The sequence below is a fragment of the Phocoena sinus genome, chromosome 17, assembly GCF_008692025.1.
Source record: "Phocoena sinus isolate mPhoSin1 chromosome 17, mPhoSin1.pri, whole genome shotgun sequence".
In the NCBI taxonomy this organism is placed as follows: Eukaryota; Metazoa; Chordata; class Mammalia; order Artiodactyla; family Phocoenidae; genus Phocoena; species Phocoena sinus.
Genome location: NC_045779.1, coordinates 39,949,742 through 39,967,285, shown reverse-complemented (window position 1 = coordinate 39,967,285; position 17,544 = coordinate 39,949,742). Strand labels below are relative to the sequence as shown.

The 17,544-nt window shown below is 40.3% G+C and overlaps 1 pseudogene; it reads right to left on the bottom strand.

Moving 5' to 3' along the window:
• Window positions 1-13,938: 13,938 nt before the first annotated feature.
• LOC116742771 lies at window positions 13,939-16,162 on the bottom strand (annotated as a pseudogene).
• Between the last annotated feature and the right edge of the window lie 1,382 nt (window positions 16,163-17,544).

Here is a 17,544-nt window from a genome sequence, read left to right as displayed (position 1 = left end):
AACTGTCAGCCTTGACAGAGCACAGCTGTACCTTCAAGTGGCTGTAACATATGTGCTTACAGCAAATTTTCATTGAAGCCAGTAGTGAATGCTGCTGGATTCACATGGGCAGTATCCAAAGAATGGTCTTTATAAACCTATTCTAGTCCACCAAGTCCCCATAAGAAGACAATTGTCCCTGAAAATAAATAAGCACAAATGTGCTTTCCTCTTACACATTTAGTTCTGCTGTGTTTCTGTTTCACTTTCTCTTTTTCAGGTTTTGATCAAGCTGGGTGAACCTAGTCAAGGAAAAGCTGTCCCTCACTGGGGGCCTTGTCTCCCCTCATCACTCTCCACTAGGGCCTGGGGAGTTGACTCAGTTGTACAGTTTGGACAGATGACATCACTGAACTAAAGGGTATGATATCCCTGTTACGGACTGAATTGTGTTCCCTCTAAATTCATGTGTGTTGAAATCTTAACCCCCAGTACTTCAGAATGTGACTGTATTTAAAGATTGGGATTTAAAAGAGGTAATTAAGGTAAAATGATTTCATGTAGGTGGGCCCTAATTCAATATGACTGGTGCTCTTATAAGAAGAGGAGATTAGGACACAGACACACGTAGAGAAAAGACCATGTGAAGACACAGGAAGAAGAGTCAAGGAGAGAGACCTCAGAAGAAATCCTGACAACACTTGATCTCAGACTTCCAGCCTCCAGAATTGTGAGAAAATAGATTTCTATTGTCTAAGCCACCCAGTCTAAGCTACGTCGTATAGCAGCGCTACCAAATTAATACATCCCCTTTCTTACAAGGGAACAGCTTATTTGGAGGGAGGCTTATTTGGAGGGACTCTCCCAACCCCACTCCCAATGTGTCAGAGGAATCCAAGTTGACTGCCTGGAAGAGGCTTGCCCAGAGAGGAAGTGTCAAGCGTTGCATGCACTGGAAATCTCATGGGACCTCTTCAGAGTGGCCCATACAGGTTGAAGACAGATGGCGCTGGTCCTTTCATGTGGCCTTCCCAGGGCTCTGTAAGCAGTTCTAACTTGTTCTTGTAGGCTGATGCTAAATTCCATTCATTAGCAAGTTTGCCAGTGACCTAATTTTATTGGTTCCTCGGAGCTCTTCTCTTGCTTTCAGGCCTCCGGTCATCTAAAATGTGGTGTCTTCAGCAAATTCACCCCTCTCATTATGTGTGATCCCTCTTCTAGGCCATTTAGCCCTTCTTGCTGGTCCTAATAAATACTGACTCTAAGACCAAAACCCAAGAGGCCATACATCTAATTGCTTTCCATGCTGAGATAGAATCATTTATTAGCTCTGTGCAAAGCGCAGTGTTTGAAAACTCCAAACCACATGAAACGCCACAAGTTCTGAGTCAGAGCCTAACAGAGAAACAGCCAACTCTCATCTGAACTTTGTTAGGCCTCATGACCTTTCACAAAACCTCAAAGCAAACATAATTCAGCCCCTGGATAGGCTCAAACTCTGAGCTGAGTCCTGTCGTTTGTTTGGTTTTGTAGCAGCTGCTTATATCACAAATCCACACTTCTGGTTAAAAAAAAAAAAGATCCCTGAGATGGCTTCAAACCAGTGTGATGTTCTGTTTTATTTTTGTTTTGTAATATGTCTATTAGTTGTGAAACTCAGACTTCTTTGGAAAGCTAGCTCTACAGAACAACCTGTGGGTTTAGAATTGCCAGGTAAATTGGGACCAGGAGATTTAAATGGAATTCAGTGAGAAACCAATTATTGTGAATCTGACTGGAATAACTGGTAGAGAAGGAATAGCTGGGAGGAAGAGTAGGGAGGCCAAAAGACAACAGTTTTGTTTTGTTTTAAAGAAGGAAGGTTTGGTGCTGAGGCATTGTCTGGACAAAGTGGATGCTTGGTAAGAATTTCTTGATGACCTCTTCAACTCATGTAATCTGTAGTTTCTGCTTGTCCTGAACTTAATTCAGAGAGCCCTGACAAGAACTTTGCAGCCATTTCCATATCACCGTATATCTGTCTGGCCCTGCTGGCCTGTTGCCCGGCTGAGTTAGTGTGGTTTGACCGGGAATGCTATGATGAGAAGGAGGCCAGCCCAGGGCTCTTCTTGCTACAACTGGACTGAGAAAGAGGAGCAATGTGGCAGACAGGAAGGGTTTGGACTTGGAGTCAGACATGTCCACTGGGTTGGGACAGTCGGTAATAGAAATTTGGTCGTATGGACTACATCCACTTCCTGGAGGTTATGGTGGTAGCCCAGACAAAGAAATGTGACCAGAACAAAACCAGGGACTTCCTCAGGCAAGCGGAACCACACGCCACACCGCCATCTTAACAGTCAGCCCAGGTTGGCCTGGTAGCAGATGGCTGCCCCAACCGTGGGCTTGGAGTTTGGGGGCAGGGTTCTGATCAGTGTGTGTTAAAAGTTAGTTTGTGTAGGAGGGGAGGGTGAAGGTGGTGCAAGAGTGGATTCACATGGGATTCAGTGTGGGAACTTAGTTCTAACAGGTGCCCCCCCTGTTAAACTGAGTCTCAAAATCAGGTAAACTCTTGTTGACTCGTCTATGAATTAGATCAGAACTACTTAATGCACTGCTCTTTTCCCTTTCCTCTTCCTCCCCCTACTCTCCTCTACCACAGATGTATCTGGAAAGGTCTTGGGGCAGTGGAAGGACATGAAGTCGTAGAAGCAGGGGATCTAGATCAGGCGGGGACTTGTAGGTCATTGTGAGACCTTGGAAAGTAAGAAGGCCTCCAACCACTTAACTCACTGTCGGCTCTTCTCTGCTTCAACGTCCCCAAATCCAAGCAGGACCCACAAAATGAGATTAGACACGTTTTCCTACGTTTCAGGTGATATGTGCACCAAATCCAAGTTATTTGCATCGGTGAACGTTTTGTAGACCATATTTTCAATGCGACCAAATTGCATTTGGTAAAGTTAATGGTTATAAGATTTTGTATCAGTCCTGCAGAAGGGAACAAAAGAGTAAATAATATTTCAATCCCACTGTTTTGGACTTCCATATTGACCTCACATATATTTCATCTGTTTATGTACACGAGTATTTAAATACGAATTATACCAAAATTGATGGATTATTATTGAAAAAATTTTTAAGATCAATCTTTGTTAAATCAATCCAATTCTTTGATAACATTTCCATAAAAGAGTTAAACCATTTTTATTTTTTATTTTTGTTTGAATACAAGGATCATAATTAGAATCAATTAATTTTCTGGTTTGATTAATTTATTCTGACTTAACTTTCACCTAGCTGTATATTCTGTGATTATGAGTTTTCCTTTGCAAAAGTGATTTCTACCAAGCTTATTTCTCAGGTCAAATTTAAAAAGATTTGATTCTTACATTCACTTTTGGCTAAAAAGCATTTTAGATTGTATGCAATTTTAGATACTGTTTTTTTTTCTTTAACATCTTTATTGGAGTATAATTGCTTTACAATGGTGTGTTAGTTTCTGCTCTATAACAAAGTGAATCAGTTATACATATACATATATCTCCATATATCTTCCCTCTTGCGTCTCACTCCCACCCTCCCTATCCCACTCGTCTAGGTGGTCACAAAGGACCGAGCTGATCTCCATGTGCTATGCAGCTGCTTCCCACTAGCTATGTATTTTACATTTGGTAGGGTATATATGTCCATACCACTCTCTCACTTTGTCACAGCTTACACTTCCCCCTCCTCGTGTCCTCAAGTCCATTTTCTACATCTGCGACTTTATTCCTGTCCTGCCCTTAGGTTCTTCAAAACCATAGTATTCTTTCTTTTTTATTTTATTTTTTTTAGATTCCATATATACGTGTTAGTGTACAGTATTTGTTTATCTCTTTCTGACTTACTTCACTCTGTATGACAGACTCTAGATCCACCCACCTCACTACAAATAGCTCAATTTCGTTTCTTTTTATGGCTGAGTAATATTCCATTGTATATATGTGCCACACCTTCTTTATCCATTCATCTGTCAATGGACATTTAGGTTGCTTCCATGTCCTGGCTATTGTAAATAGAGCTGCAATGAACATTGTGGCATATGACTCTTTTTGAATTATGGTTTTCTCAGGGTATACACCCAGTAGTGGGATTGCTGGGTCATATGGTAGTTCTATTTTGAGTTTTTTAAGGAAACTCCATACTGTTCTCCATAGTGGCTATATCAACTTACATTCCCACCAACAGTGCAAAAGGGTTCCCTTTTCTCCACACCCTCTCCAGAATTTATTGTTTGTAGAGTTTTTGATGATGGCCATTCTGACTGGTGTGAGTTGATACCTCATTGAAGTTTTGATTTCCATTTCTCTAATTATTAGCGATGGTGATCATTCTTTCATGCGTTTGTTGGTAATCTGTATATCTTCTTTGGAGAAATGTCTATTTAGGTCTTCTGCCCATTTTTGGATTGGATGGTGTGTTTTTCTGATATTGAGCTGCATGAGCTGCTTGTAAGTTTTGGAGATTAATCCTATGTCAGTTGTTTCATTTGCAAATATTTTCTCCCATTCTGAGGGTTGTCTTTTCATCTTGTTTATGGTTTTGTTTGCTGTGCAAAAGCTTTTAAGTTTCATTAGGTCCCATTTGTTTGTTTTTGTTTTTATTTGCATTTCTCTAGGAAGTGGGTCAAAAAGGATCTTGTAGTTATTTATGTCATAGAGTGTTCTGCCTATGTTTTCCTCTAAGAGTTTGATAGTGTCTTGTCTTACATTTAGGTCTTTAATCCATTTTGAGTTTATTTTTGTGTATGGTGTTAAGGAGTGTTCCAGTTTCATTGTTTTACATGTACATTTCATTCTTTTACATGAGTTTTCCCAGCACCAATTATTGAAGAGGCTGTCTTTGCTCCACTGTATATTCTTGCCTCCTTTATAAAAGGTAAGGTGACCATATGTGCGTGGGTTTATCTCTGGGCTTTCTATCCTGTTCCATTGATCTATATTTCTGGTTTGTGCCAGTATCATACTGTCTTGATTACTGTAGCTTTGAAGTATAGTCTGAAGTCCGGGAGCCTGATTCTTCCCGTTCCGTTTTTCTTTCTCAAGATTGTTTTGGCTATTTGGAGTCTTTTGTGTTTCCATACAAATTGTGAAAGTTTTCGTTCTAGTTCTGTGAAAAGTGCCATTGGTAGCTTGATAGGGATTGCACTGAATCTGTGGATTGCTTTGCGTAGTAGAGTCATTTTCACAATGTTGATTCTTCCAATCCAAGAACATGGTATATCTTGCCATATGTTTTTATCATCCTTAATTGCTTTCATCAGTGTCATAGTTTTCTGCCTACAGGTCTTTTGTCTCCTTAGATAGGTTTATTCTCAGGTATTTTATTCTTTTTGTTGCAGTGGTGAATGGGAGTGTTTCCTTAATGTCTCTTTCAGATTTTTCTTCATTAGCTTATAAGAATGCAAGAGATTTCTGTGCATTAATTTTGTATGCTGCTACTTTACCAAATTCATTGATTACATCTAGTAGTTTTCTGGTAGCATCTTTAGGATTCTCTATGTATAGTATCATGTCATCTGCAAACACTGACAGCTTTACTTCTTCTTTTCCAAATTGGATTCCTTTTATTTCTTTTCCTTCTGTGATTGCTGTGGCTAAAACTTCCAAAATTATGTTGAATAATAGTGGTGAGAGTGAGCAACCTTATCTTGTTCCTGATTTTGGTGGAAATGGTTTCAGCTTTTCACCTTTGAGGATGATGCTGGCGGTGTGTTTTTCATATATGGTCTTTATTATGTTGAGGAAAGTTCCCTCTATGCCTACTTTCTGGAGGGTTTTTATCATAAATGGGTGTTGACTTTTGTGAAAAGCTTTTTCTGCATCTATTGAGATTATCATATGCTTTTCCTCCTTTGATTTGTTAATATGGTGTATCACATTGATTGATTTGCATATATTGAGAATCCTTGCATTCCTGGGATAAACCCCACTTGATCGTGGTGTATGATCCTTTGAATGTGCTGTTGGATTCTGTTTCCTAGTATTTTGTTGAGGATGTTTGCATCTATATTTATCAGTGATATTGGCCTGTTGTTTTCTTTCCTTACGACATCTTTTTCTGATTTTGGTATCAGGGTGATGGTGGCCTCATAGAGTGAGTTTGGAAGTGTTCCTCCCTCTGCTATATTTTGGAAGAGTCTGAGAAGGATAGGTGTTAGCTCTTATCTAAATGTTTGATAGAATTCGCCTGTGAAGCCATCTTGTCCTGGGCTTTTGTTTGTTGGAAGATTTTTAATCACAGTCTCAATAACAGTGCTTGTGATTGGTCTGTTTATATTTCTATTTCTTCCTGGTTCAGTCTCCAACAGTTGTGTTTTTCTAAGAATTTGTGCATTTCTTCCAGGTTGTCCATGTTATTGGCATATAGTTGCTTGCAGTAATCTCTCATGATCCTATGCATTTCTGCAGTGTCAGTTGTTACTTCTCCTTTTTCATGTCTATTTCTATAGATTTGAGTCTTCTCCCTTTTTCTTGAGGAGTCTGGCTAATGTTTTATCAATTTTGTTTATCTTCTCAAAGAACGAGCTTTTAGTTGTATTGATCTTTGCTATCGTTTCCTTCATTTCTTTTTCATTTACTTCTTATCTGATCTTTATGATTTCTTTCATCGGGCTAACCTTGGGGTTTTTTTGTTCTTCTTTCTCTAATTTTGCTTTAGGTGTATGGTTAGGTTGTTTATTTGAGATGTTTCTTGTTTCTTAAGGTACGATTGTATGGTTAAAACTTCCCTCTTACCACTGTTTTTGCTGCATCCCATAGGTTTTGGATCGTCGTGTTTTTGTTGTAATTTGTCTCTAGGTATTTTTTGGTTTCCTCTTTGATTTCTTCATTGATCTCTTGGTTATTTAGTAGTGTATTGTTTAGCCTCCATGTGTTTGTATTTTTTACAGATTTTTTCCTGTAATTGATATCTAGTCTCATAGCGTTGTGGTCAGAAAAGTTACTTGATACAATTTCAGTTTTCTTAAATTTACCAAGGTTTGATTTGTGACCCAAGATATGATCTATCTTGGAGTATGTGCATGAGCACTTAAGAAGAAAGTGTATTCTGTTGTTTTTGGGTAGAATGTCCTATAAATAACAATTAAATCCACCTTGTTGAATGTATCATTTAAAGCTTGTGTTTCCTTTTTTATTTTCATTTTGGATGATCTGTCTATTGGTGAAAGTGAGATGTTAAAGTCCCCTACTATGATTGTGTTACTGTCGATTTCCCCTTTTATGGCTGTTAGCATTTGCCTTATGTATTGAGGTGCTCCTATGTTGGGTACATAAATATTTACAATTTTTATATCTTCTTCTTGGCTTGATCCCTTGATCATTATGTAGTGCCCTTCCTTGTCTCTTGTAGTAATCTTCATTTTAACGTCTATTTTGTCTGATATGAAAATTGCTCCTCCAGCTTTCTTTTGATTTCCATTTGCATGGAATATCTTTTTCCATCCCCTCACTTTCAGTCTGTATGTGTCCCTAGGTCTGAAGTGGGTATTGTGTAGACAGTGTATATACAGGCCTTGTTTTTGATTCCATTCAGCCAGTCTATGTCTTTTGGTTGGAGCATTTAATTCATTTACATTTAGGGTAATTATCGATATGTATGTTTCTTTTACCATTTTCTTAATTGTTTTGGGTTTGTTATTGTAGGTCTTTTCCTTCTCTTGTGTTTCCTGCCTAGAGAAGTTCCCTTAGCATTTGTTTTAAAGCTGGTTTGGTGGTACTGAATTCTCTTAGCTTTTTCTTGTCTGTAAAGCTTTTAATTTCTGTGCTCAATATGAATGAGATTCTTGCTGGGTAGAATAAATTTTTTGTGGGTTTTTCCCTTCATCACTTTAAATATGTCTTGCCACTCCCTTCTGCCTTGCAGAATTTCTGCTGAAAGATCAGCTGTTAACCTTATGGGGATTCCCTTATATGTTATTTGTTGTTTTTCCCTTGCTGCTTTTAATATATTTTCTTTGTATTTAATTTTTGATAGTTTGATTTATATGTGTCTTGGTGTGTTTCTCCTTGGATTTATCCTGTATGAGACTCTCTGTGCTTCCTGGTCTTGATTAACTATTTCCTTTCCCATATTAGGGAAGTTTTCAACTATAATCTCTTCAAATATTTTCTCAGTCCCTGTCTTTTTCTCTTCTTCTTCTGAGACCCTTATAATTCGTATGTTGGTGCATTTAATCTTGTCCTGGGGTCTCTGAAACTGTCCTCTATTCTTTTCATTTTTTTTCTTTATTCTGCTCTGCGGTTGTTATTTCCACTATTTTATCTTCCATGTTACTTATCTGTTCTTCTGCCTCAGTTATTCTGCTATTGCTTCCTTCTAGAGAACTTTTTTTCATCTTAGAGCAAATTTTATTTTATTTTCAGCTTTGAATTATAATTGACAAATAAAATTGTTTGAGTTGAAAGTGTACAACATGATGATTTGATAATTGAGAAATGATTATCAAAATCTAGATATCTAATACATCCATCACCTCATGTAGTTACCTTTTCTATCCAGTAGTAAGAATGCTTAAGATCTACTTTCTTAGTAGATTTCAAGGATAAAATACAATATTATTAAATATAGTCACCATATTGTACATTAGATCCTCAGGAATTTTTCATCATATAACTAAAAATTTGTACACCTTGACCAACATTTTTCCATTTCCCCCACCTCCCAAACACCTGGCAACCATTATTTACTCTCTTTCTCTATGAATTTGACTTATTTTTCTTTCAGATTCCAGATATAAGTGATACCATACTGTATTTGCCTTTCCCTGTCTGGTTTACCATAATGCTCTCCAGGTTCATCCATGTTGTTGCAAATGGCAGGATTTCCTTCTTTTTACAGCTTAATAATAGTCTATTATATGTATTTTATAATATACATTATATTATATATGCCACTGTTTTTTTTAACGTCTTTATTCGAGTATAATTGCTTTACAATGGTGTGTTAGTTTCTGTTTTATAACAACGTGAATCAGTTATACATATACATATATCCCCATATCTCTTCCCTCTTGCTTCTCCCTCCCTCCCACCCTCCCTATCCCACCTCTCTAGATGGTCACAAAGCACCGAGCTGACCTCCCTGTGTTATGCAGCTGCTTCCCACTAGCTATCTGTTTTACATTTGGTAGTGTATGTGTCCATGCCACTCTCTTACTTTGTGCCAGCTTACCCTTCCCACTCCCCGTATCCTCAAGTCCATCCTCTAGTAGGTATGCATCTTTATTCCCGTCTTGCCCCTAGGTTCTTCATGACCATTTTTTGTTTGTTTGTTTTTTAGATTCCATATATATGTGTTAGCCTACGGTATTTGTTTTACTATTTCTGACTTACTTCACTCTGTATGACAGACTCTAGGTCCATCTACCTCACTACAAATAACTCAGTTTCGTTTCTTTTTATGGCTGAGTAATATTCCATTGCATATATGTGCCACATCTTCTTTATCCATTCATCTGTCGATGGACACTTAGGTTGCTTCCATGTCCTGGCTATTGTAAATAGAGCTGCAATGAACATTGTGGCATATGACTCTTTTTGAATTATGGTTTTCTCAGGGTATATGCCCAGTAGTGGGATTGCTGGGTCGTATGGTAGTTCTATTTTTAGAGAATTTTTAATTTCACTTATTGTGTTGTTCATCATTTTTTGTTTACTCGTTAGTTTTCTAGGTCCTTGTTAAATGTTTCTTGTAGTTTCTCCATTCTATTTCCAAGATTTTGCATCATCTTTACCATCATTACTATGAATTCTTTTCAGGTAGACTGCCTATTTCCTCTTCCTTTGTTTCATCTGGTATGTTTTTACCTTGCTCCCTCATCTGATGTGTGTTTCTTTGTCTTCTCATTTTGCTTAACTTACTGTGTTTGGCATTTCCTTTTTACAGGCTGCAGGTTTATAATTCCTGTTGTTTATGGTATCTGCCCCCAGTGGCTAAAGTTGTTTCAGTGGGTTGTGTACGTTTCCTGGTGGAGGGGACTAGTGCCTGTGTTCTGGTGGATGAGGCTGGATCTTGTCTTTCTGGTGGACAGGTCCATATCTGGTGGTGTGTTTTGGGGTGTCTGTGGCCTTATTATGATTTTAGGCAGCCTCTCTGCTAATGGGTTGTGTTGTGTTCCTGTCTTGCTAGTTGTTTGGCATAGGGTGTCCAGCATTGTAACTTGCTGGTCGTTGAGTGGAGCTGGGTTTTGGCGTTGAGATGGAGATCTCTGGGAGATTTTCACTGTTTGATATTTCGTGGAGCTAAGATGTCTCTTGTGGACCAATGTCCTGAACTTGCTCTCCCACCTCAGAGGCAGAGGCCTGACACCCAGTCAGAGCACCAAGACCCTGTCAGCCACACAGCTCAGAAGAAAAGGGAGAAAACAAGAAAGAAAGAAAAATAATAAAATAAAGTTATTAAAATAAAAAATAATTATTAAAATTAAAAATTTTTAAATAATTAAAAAAAAAGAAAGATGAGAGCAACCAAACCAAAAAACAAATCTACCAATCATAAGAAGCACTAAAAGCTATGTTAAAAAACAAAAAAACAACAGAATGCTAGGACTAATGGTAAAATCAAAGCTATACAGACAAAATCACAGAGACGCATACACACTCACAAAAAGAGAAAAAGGGGGAAAATTATATATACATATATATATATATATATATATATATATATATATCTTTGCTCCCAAAGTTCACCTCCTCAATTTGGGATGACTCGTTGACTATTCAGGTATTCCACAGATGCAGGGTACATTAAGTTGATTGTGAATGTTTAATCCACATTAAAGGCTGCTGGGAGAGATTTCCCTTTCTCTTCTTTCTTCGTACAGCTCCTGGGGTTCAGCTTTGGATTTGGCCCCACCTCTGCGTGTAGGTCGCCTGAGGGCATCTGTTCTTCTGTCAGACAGGACGGGGTTAAAGGAGCAGCTGCTTCGGGGGCTCTGGCTCACTCTGGCCGGGGGGAGGGTAGGGTACGGATGCGGAGCAAGCCTGCGGCGGCAGAGGCTGGCATGACGTTGCACCAGCCTGAGGCGCACCGTGCATCTCCCAGGGAAGTTGTCCCTGGATCCCGGGACCCTGGCAATGGCGGGCTGCACAGGCTCCCTGGAAGTGGGGTGTGGATAGTGACCTGCGCTCGCACACAGGCTTCTTGGTGGTGGCAGCAGCCGCCTTAGCGTCATCTCAAGCCCATCTCTGGGGTCCGCGCTTTTAGCCGCGGCTCACACCCGTCTCTGGAGCTCCTTTAAGCAGCGCTCTTAATTCCCTCTCCTCACGTAGCAGGAAACAAAGAGGGAAGAAAAAGTCTCTTGCCTCTTCGGCAAGTCCAGACTTTTCCCCGGACTCCCTCCCGGCTAGCCATGGTGCACTAACCCCTGCAGGCTATGTTCACGCTGCCAACCCCAGTCCTCTCCCTGGGATCCGACCAAAGACCAAGCCTCAGCTCCCAGCCCCGCCCACCCCTGCGGGGGAGCAGACAAGCCTTTCCAACCGGTGGGTGCCGGTCGGCACCGATCCTCTGTATGGGAATCTCTCCACTTTGCCCTCCACACCCCTGTTGCTGCGCTGTCCTCCGTGGCGCCGAAGCCCCCCCCCCCCCCACGCCCCATTACCGCCAGTGAACGGACTTTCTAGTGTGTGGAGACATTTCCTCCTTCACAGCTTCCTCCCGGAGTTGCAGGTCCCGTCGCTATTCTTTTGTCTCTCTTTTTTCTTTTCCCTACCTAGGTATGTGGGGAGTTTCTTGCCTTTTGGGAAGTCTGAGGTCTTCTGCCAGCGTTTAGTAGGTGTTCTGTAGGAGTTGTTCCACATGTAGATGTATTTCTGATATATTTTTTGCGGGAAGGTGATCTCCACATCTTACTCTTCCGCCATCTTGGTCTCCAACCGATACTGTTGATTTTTTAAAATAAAACTATTTCTACCGAGTCTGTTTCCCATTTTTAATTTTTGAGTTTTTCATGTGTAACAAATTTTACCACATACAGTTAATTTTATTTTTTGTTGATTCTATTTTCCAATAACATTTGATAAGAATTAGTTAAAGGATTGCTAGTTGTTAAGTTTTTATTGGCACAATGGCCAAAAGCACAATCTTAGGAACTGGATGCAGAGCAAACTCTAAAGTGGGGTCAATGTCTTGCCCTTGTCTCACCCTGTCTCTTAACAGCCTGCCATGCTGTCCAAGCCCATTAAGCCTTTGCTTGCAATGAGACATGTAAGGAAGACCCTTATTAGCTCTTTGACACAGGTGCCTATTTCACCAATAGGGTGGGGTGGTGGGGAGCTGAGAAGGGAAGGTCTAAGAGACAAATGACTGCCTCATTATGACAAAATTCCAGAACATAGCAAAAAATTGCATACTCCTTTGACAACAAATTTTGGCGCAAAATTATTGTTCCCACATTCTAAAGTTGCTAATCTGCATCTCTTTAATTAATCCAAAACTTTATGAGAACTTAACAGGCTAAGAAAGACTGTTCTAAGCTCTTTAAGGAAAAGTCTAAAGTTTGCAGAATTGGAGTAAAGTGAAGGACTGGACCTAGAGGTTATCATATTGAATGAAGTAAGTCAGACAGAGAAAGACAAATATATGATATGACATATGTGGTGTATAAAAAAATGATACAGATGAACTTATTTACAAAACAGAAATAGACTCACCAACAGAGAAAACAAACTTATGGTTACCAAAGGGGATAGCGGTGTGGGGTGGTGGGGTGATAAACTAGGAGTTTGGGATTAACATATACACACTACTGTATATAAAATAGGTAAACAACAAGAACCTGCTGTACAGCACAGGGAACTATTTTCAACATCTTGTAAAAACCTGTAATGGAAAGAATCTGAAAAAGAATATATACATGTATATATGTATGTATATACATGCACAACTGAACAGTCTTTGCTGTATACCTGAAACTAATGCAGCATTATAAATTAACTATACTTTGATCTTAAAGAAAGGTTAAAAAAAATAAAAAAGACTGACATAAGTGCAGAACACAGAGACTGTGAATTGTATGGAAAGAACAGGAACATATGGCCAGAAGACCTGGTTTCCAGTCCCAGTGTGTCTTCTTTCTATCTTGGGGGATCTAGGGCCATTTACTTGGCCTCCTGGAGTCTCAGTTTCCTCATCTACAAAATCTTGAACATCTCATGGGGTGGCTGTGAAGCATACAAAAGCTTACTGAGTGGTGGTCATGAGCTTGGGGAATGAATCCCTTTTCTTTTCACAAGAAAGCTTCCTGTCCTGTCCTGTCCTCTTCTCTCCCATTCCATCCCATCCCTCTTCCTTCTCCTACTTTCCTTCTCCTTCACCTGGCCATACTTAATAGTCTTGGAGAAGGGGCTGGCCACACCAGAAAGATCAACTCATGGTTTAGGGTGAGGACTTTGGGTGATATGGTATCAGTGGACCTAGAGATTGACTTTATGCATGTGGGCAATCAATCAATCAATCAATCAATCAACTATGCTTATGTAATGAAGCCTCAATACAGTTCTGGACACAGAGGTTCAGCTGAGCTTCCAGGGGTGGCAACACTCAGTGAGTGTTGTCACATGGCAATACTGGGACCTCCTGAGGACAATGGAAATGTGACAATTGGGACTCTCCTAGACTCTGCCATATGCAGCTCTTGTTTTGGCTGATTTTAATGTATTCTTTCCCTGTAGTAAATGCAACTATGGATATAATAGCTTTCATTGAGCTTGTGAGTCTTTTTTTTTTTTTTTGCGGTACGCGGGCCGCTCACTGTTGTGGCCTCTCCCGTTGCGGAGCACAGGCTCCGGACACACAGGCTAGCGGCCATGGCTCACAGGCCCAGCCGCATGTGGGATCTTCCCCCAGGGCATGAACCCATGTCCCCTGCATTGGCAGGCAGACTCTCAACCACTGCACCACCAGGGAAGCCCCTGAGTCTTTTTTTTTTATGGCGCCCATTTTAAATACAGTTTTATTTAAGACATTGCATTTTCCATTTACAATACAGTGCTTGTAAAGTGCAATGTTATTTCCTTTCCCTGTGCACACGTTCCATGTTCAAGTATCAAGAATGTCCAGTTTACTACAGCAGCTCAACTTTAAAACTGCCATGGAATTTGCTACAAATTTGGGTCCTTTAATGTTGTGTGGAACAATGCTAAACCTGTGCTAGGCTGGCTTAATCAACCTCTTCAGTGGTGGGCCCAGAGGAGGCACCACCAGACAGTGGAGCTCCACTACCAGGGAAGCCCCCGGGCATTCCTCCTGGCATGCCTCCTGCACTCTGGTACAGCTTGGTAATGATGGGGTTGCAGACTTTTTCCAGCTCCTTCTGCTGATGTTCAAATTCTTCCTTCTCTGCAGTCTGGTTCTTATCAAGTCAGTTGATTATTTCATTACACTTATCAAGAATCTTCTGTCTGTCCTCATCATTAATCTTGCCTTGAAGTTTCTCATCCACAACAGTAGCTTTCATGCTGAAAGCATAGGATTCAAGAGAATTCTTCAAAGACACCTTATCCCGCTGCTTCTCATCTTCAGCTTTATACTTCTCTGCTTCCTGAACCATACGTTCAATGTCTTCTTTGCTCAAACGGCCCTTGTCATTAGTGATGGCAATCCTATTCTCTTTTCCTGTGTTCTAATCCACAGCAGAGACATTGAGGATGACATTGGCATCAATATCAAAAGTGACTTCAATCTGAGGAACACCACGGGGGGCAGGAGGTAAGCCTGTGAGTTCAAACTTGCCAAGCAGGTTGTTATCTTTTGTCATGGCATGCTCACCTTCATAAACCTGAATGAGTACACCAGGCTGGTTGTCCGAGTAGATTGTGAAGGCCTGCGTCTGCTTGGTTGGAATGGTGGTGTTGCGTTTGATGAGGACAGTCATGACTCCACCAGCAGTTTCAATTCCAAGGGAAAGAGGAGTGACATCCAACAGCAGCAAGTCTTGAACATTTTCAGATTTGTCTCCAGATAGAATGGCTGCCTAGAGAGCTGCTCCATAAGTAACAGCCTCATCAGGGTTGATGCTCTTATTCAGTTCTTTCCCATTGAAGAAATCCTGTAGAAGTTTCTGAATCTTGGGGATGCGTGTTGAACCACCCACCAGGACAATATCATGGATCTGAGACTTGTCTAGCTTGGCATCCCGAAGGGCTTTCTCCACAGGGTCCAGTATGCCACGGAACAGGTCAGCATTCAGTTCTTCAAATCAGGCACGGGTAATTAAGATGTAGAAGTCGATTCCTTCACACAGGGAATCAATCTCAATACTGGCCTGGGTGTTGGAAGAGAGAGTGTGCTTAGCACGCTTACAAGCAGTACGAAGGCGACGGACAGCCCTCTTGTTCTCACTGATGTCCTTCTCGTGCTTGCGCTTGAATTCTGCAATAAGATGGTTGACCATCCAGTTGTCAAAGTCTTCTCCACGTAAGTGGGTATATCCAGCTGTAGATTTGACCTCAAAGATTCCATTCTCAATAGTGAGGATTGACACATCAAAAGTGCCACCACCTAAATCAAAGATCAGCACATTTCTTTCTGCTCCAACATTTTTGTCTAAGCCATAGGCAATAGCAGCAGCAGTTGGTTCATTGATTCTAAGTACATTGAGCCCAGCAATAGTTCCAGCATCTTTGGTAGCCTGACACTGAGAATCATTAAAGTAAGCAGGTACTGTGACAATAGCATTGGTAACAGTCTTCCCAAGGTAGGCTTCTGCTATTTCCTTCATCTTTGTCAAAACCATGGATGACACCTCCTCTGGATAAAAACCTTTTGTCTCTCTCTTGTATTCTTCTTGAACCTTAGGCCTGCCTGCATCATTCACCACCATGAAGGGCCAATGCTTCATATCAGACTGGACAACAGCATCATCAAATCTTTGTCCAATAAGGGGTTTGGCATCAAACACCGTGTTGGTGGGATTCATTGCAACTTGATTGTTTGCAGCATCACCGATCAATCGTTCGGTATCAGTAAAGGCGACATAGCTAGGTGTAACTCGGTTCCCCTGATCATTGGCAATTATTTCCACCTTTCCGTGCTGGAAGACACCCACACAAGTATAGGTGGTGCCAAGATCAATGCCAACTGCAGGTCCCTTAGACATGGTTGCTGGAGCGCAGGCCCGGGTCCTCTGGAGGAGAAAACAGCAACCTATAGAGCTGCCGTCGCGTTCAGCGAGTTGTGAGTCTTTCTAGTGAATTATGGAATCTGAGGATGGTTTTGGGAAACCCTCAAACTTAGTTGTTTTCAGAAATGAGGATGATCTTCTCTCTAACTTTGTAGTTGAACCATAACTCCTTGCCTTTGGAGTCAAAAGCCTTATTTAGCATTGGCAGTTGGGAGGAGTGTGCCTTTACCTTACAGTTTAGCTAACTCCAGGTACCATCCCCACTATTTATTACTTCTTCCTCAAAATTCTGAAAAAACCTTGTATCATCTTTGTCATCTTTGGTGATTTTGGGAATGGAAGAAAGAAAAGAAATATTTGTCAGGTACTTATTTGTTCTGAGCTGTGGGTGAAATGCCATTGAAATGGTGCAGCTTAACTTCCTTCAGGGAGATATAAAGAAAAGTTTGCCCTTGTTACTTGTATGGTTAATTCGCTCCACAAATGCTTGTGTCCAGGCATTGTTCTAACTGCTTTTATGTGTATTAACTCATTTGATATAATGACCGTTGAGTCATTATATGACTCAAAAGACTTTATTATTATTATTTCCATCATCACACAAGTGAGCAAACTGGGGCCACGGCACTGAAATAACCTGCATAAGCTCTCATAGCCAACAAATGATTGAGCCAGGCAGAAACTCAGGCTCCAGAACTGTAGCCCCTTTGTTATTGAGGCTGTGGATTAAAACTCTCGAGTCTTAGATTAAAAGACGCCAAGTCTAGTGGGGAAGACAGACTCATAAGCAAACAATAATATTATCATACAAGTTCTACAATAGAGTGCAGAAGTGGGAGGAACAAATCTGAGTTGCTTCAACTGGAAAATTGAGATAGATTTTACTTAGCCCTCTTCCTTGTACTTCAGAACCAGTCCACCTCCACATCTGTCAATTCTACCCTCTACCTCACCCCAAATTATCTGGAAGCAATTCTTTGTTGCGAATATCTTTTCCCAGACTGTAACTTGTCCTTTAACTTTGTCTGTGATGTCTTTTGTTAGACAGAAGTCTGAAAATTTAATTTAAAATATTTTTATATCACCCTACTACAAGTAATAAAGACATTATATTTTCTTCCAAAAATAAAAAAAAATTGCTCTTCACATTTAGGTGTTAGGTACACCATTTGTTAGATCTTGAATTTACTTTTGTGCACTGCATGTGCTAAGAATACCGTTTTATATTTTTTCCCCTTATAACATTGGCTCAGCTCCAATGATCTGCAATCCATGTATTTATGGTCTATTTCTGGGTTTTCTATTCTGGTCCTTTGGTGTGTCCATTTTCACAGCAAAAAACACACTTAATTCACAAACATAATTTTACAACAACAAATTTAACACAAAATTAATAAATAAATGTAATTTTATAATAA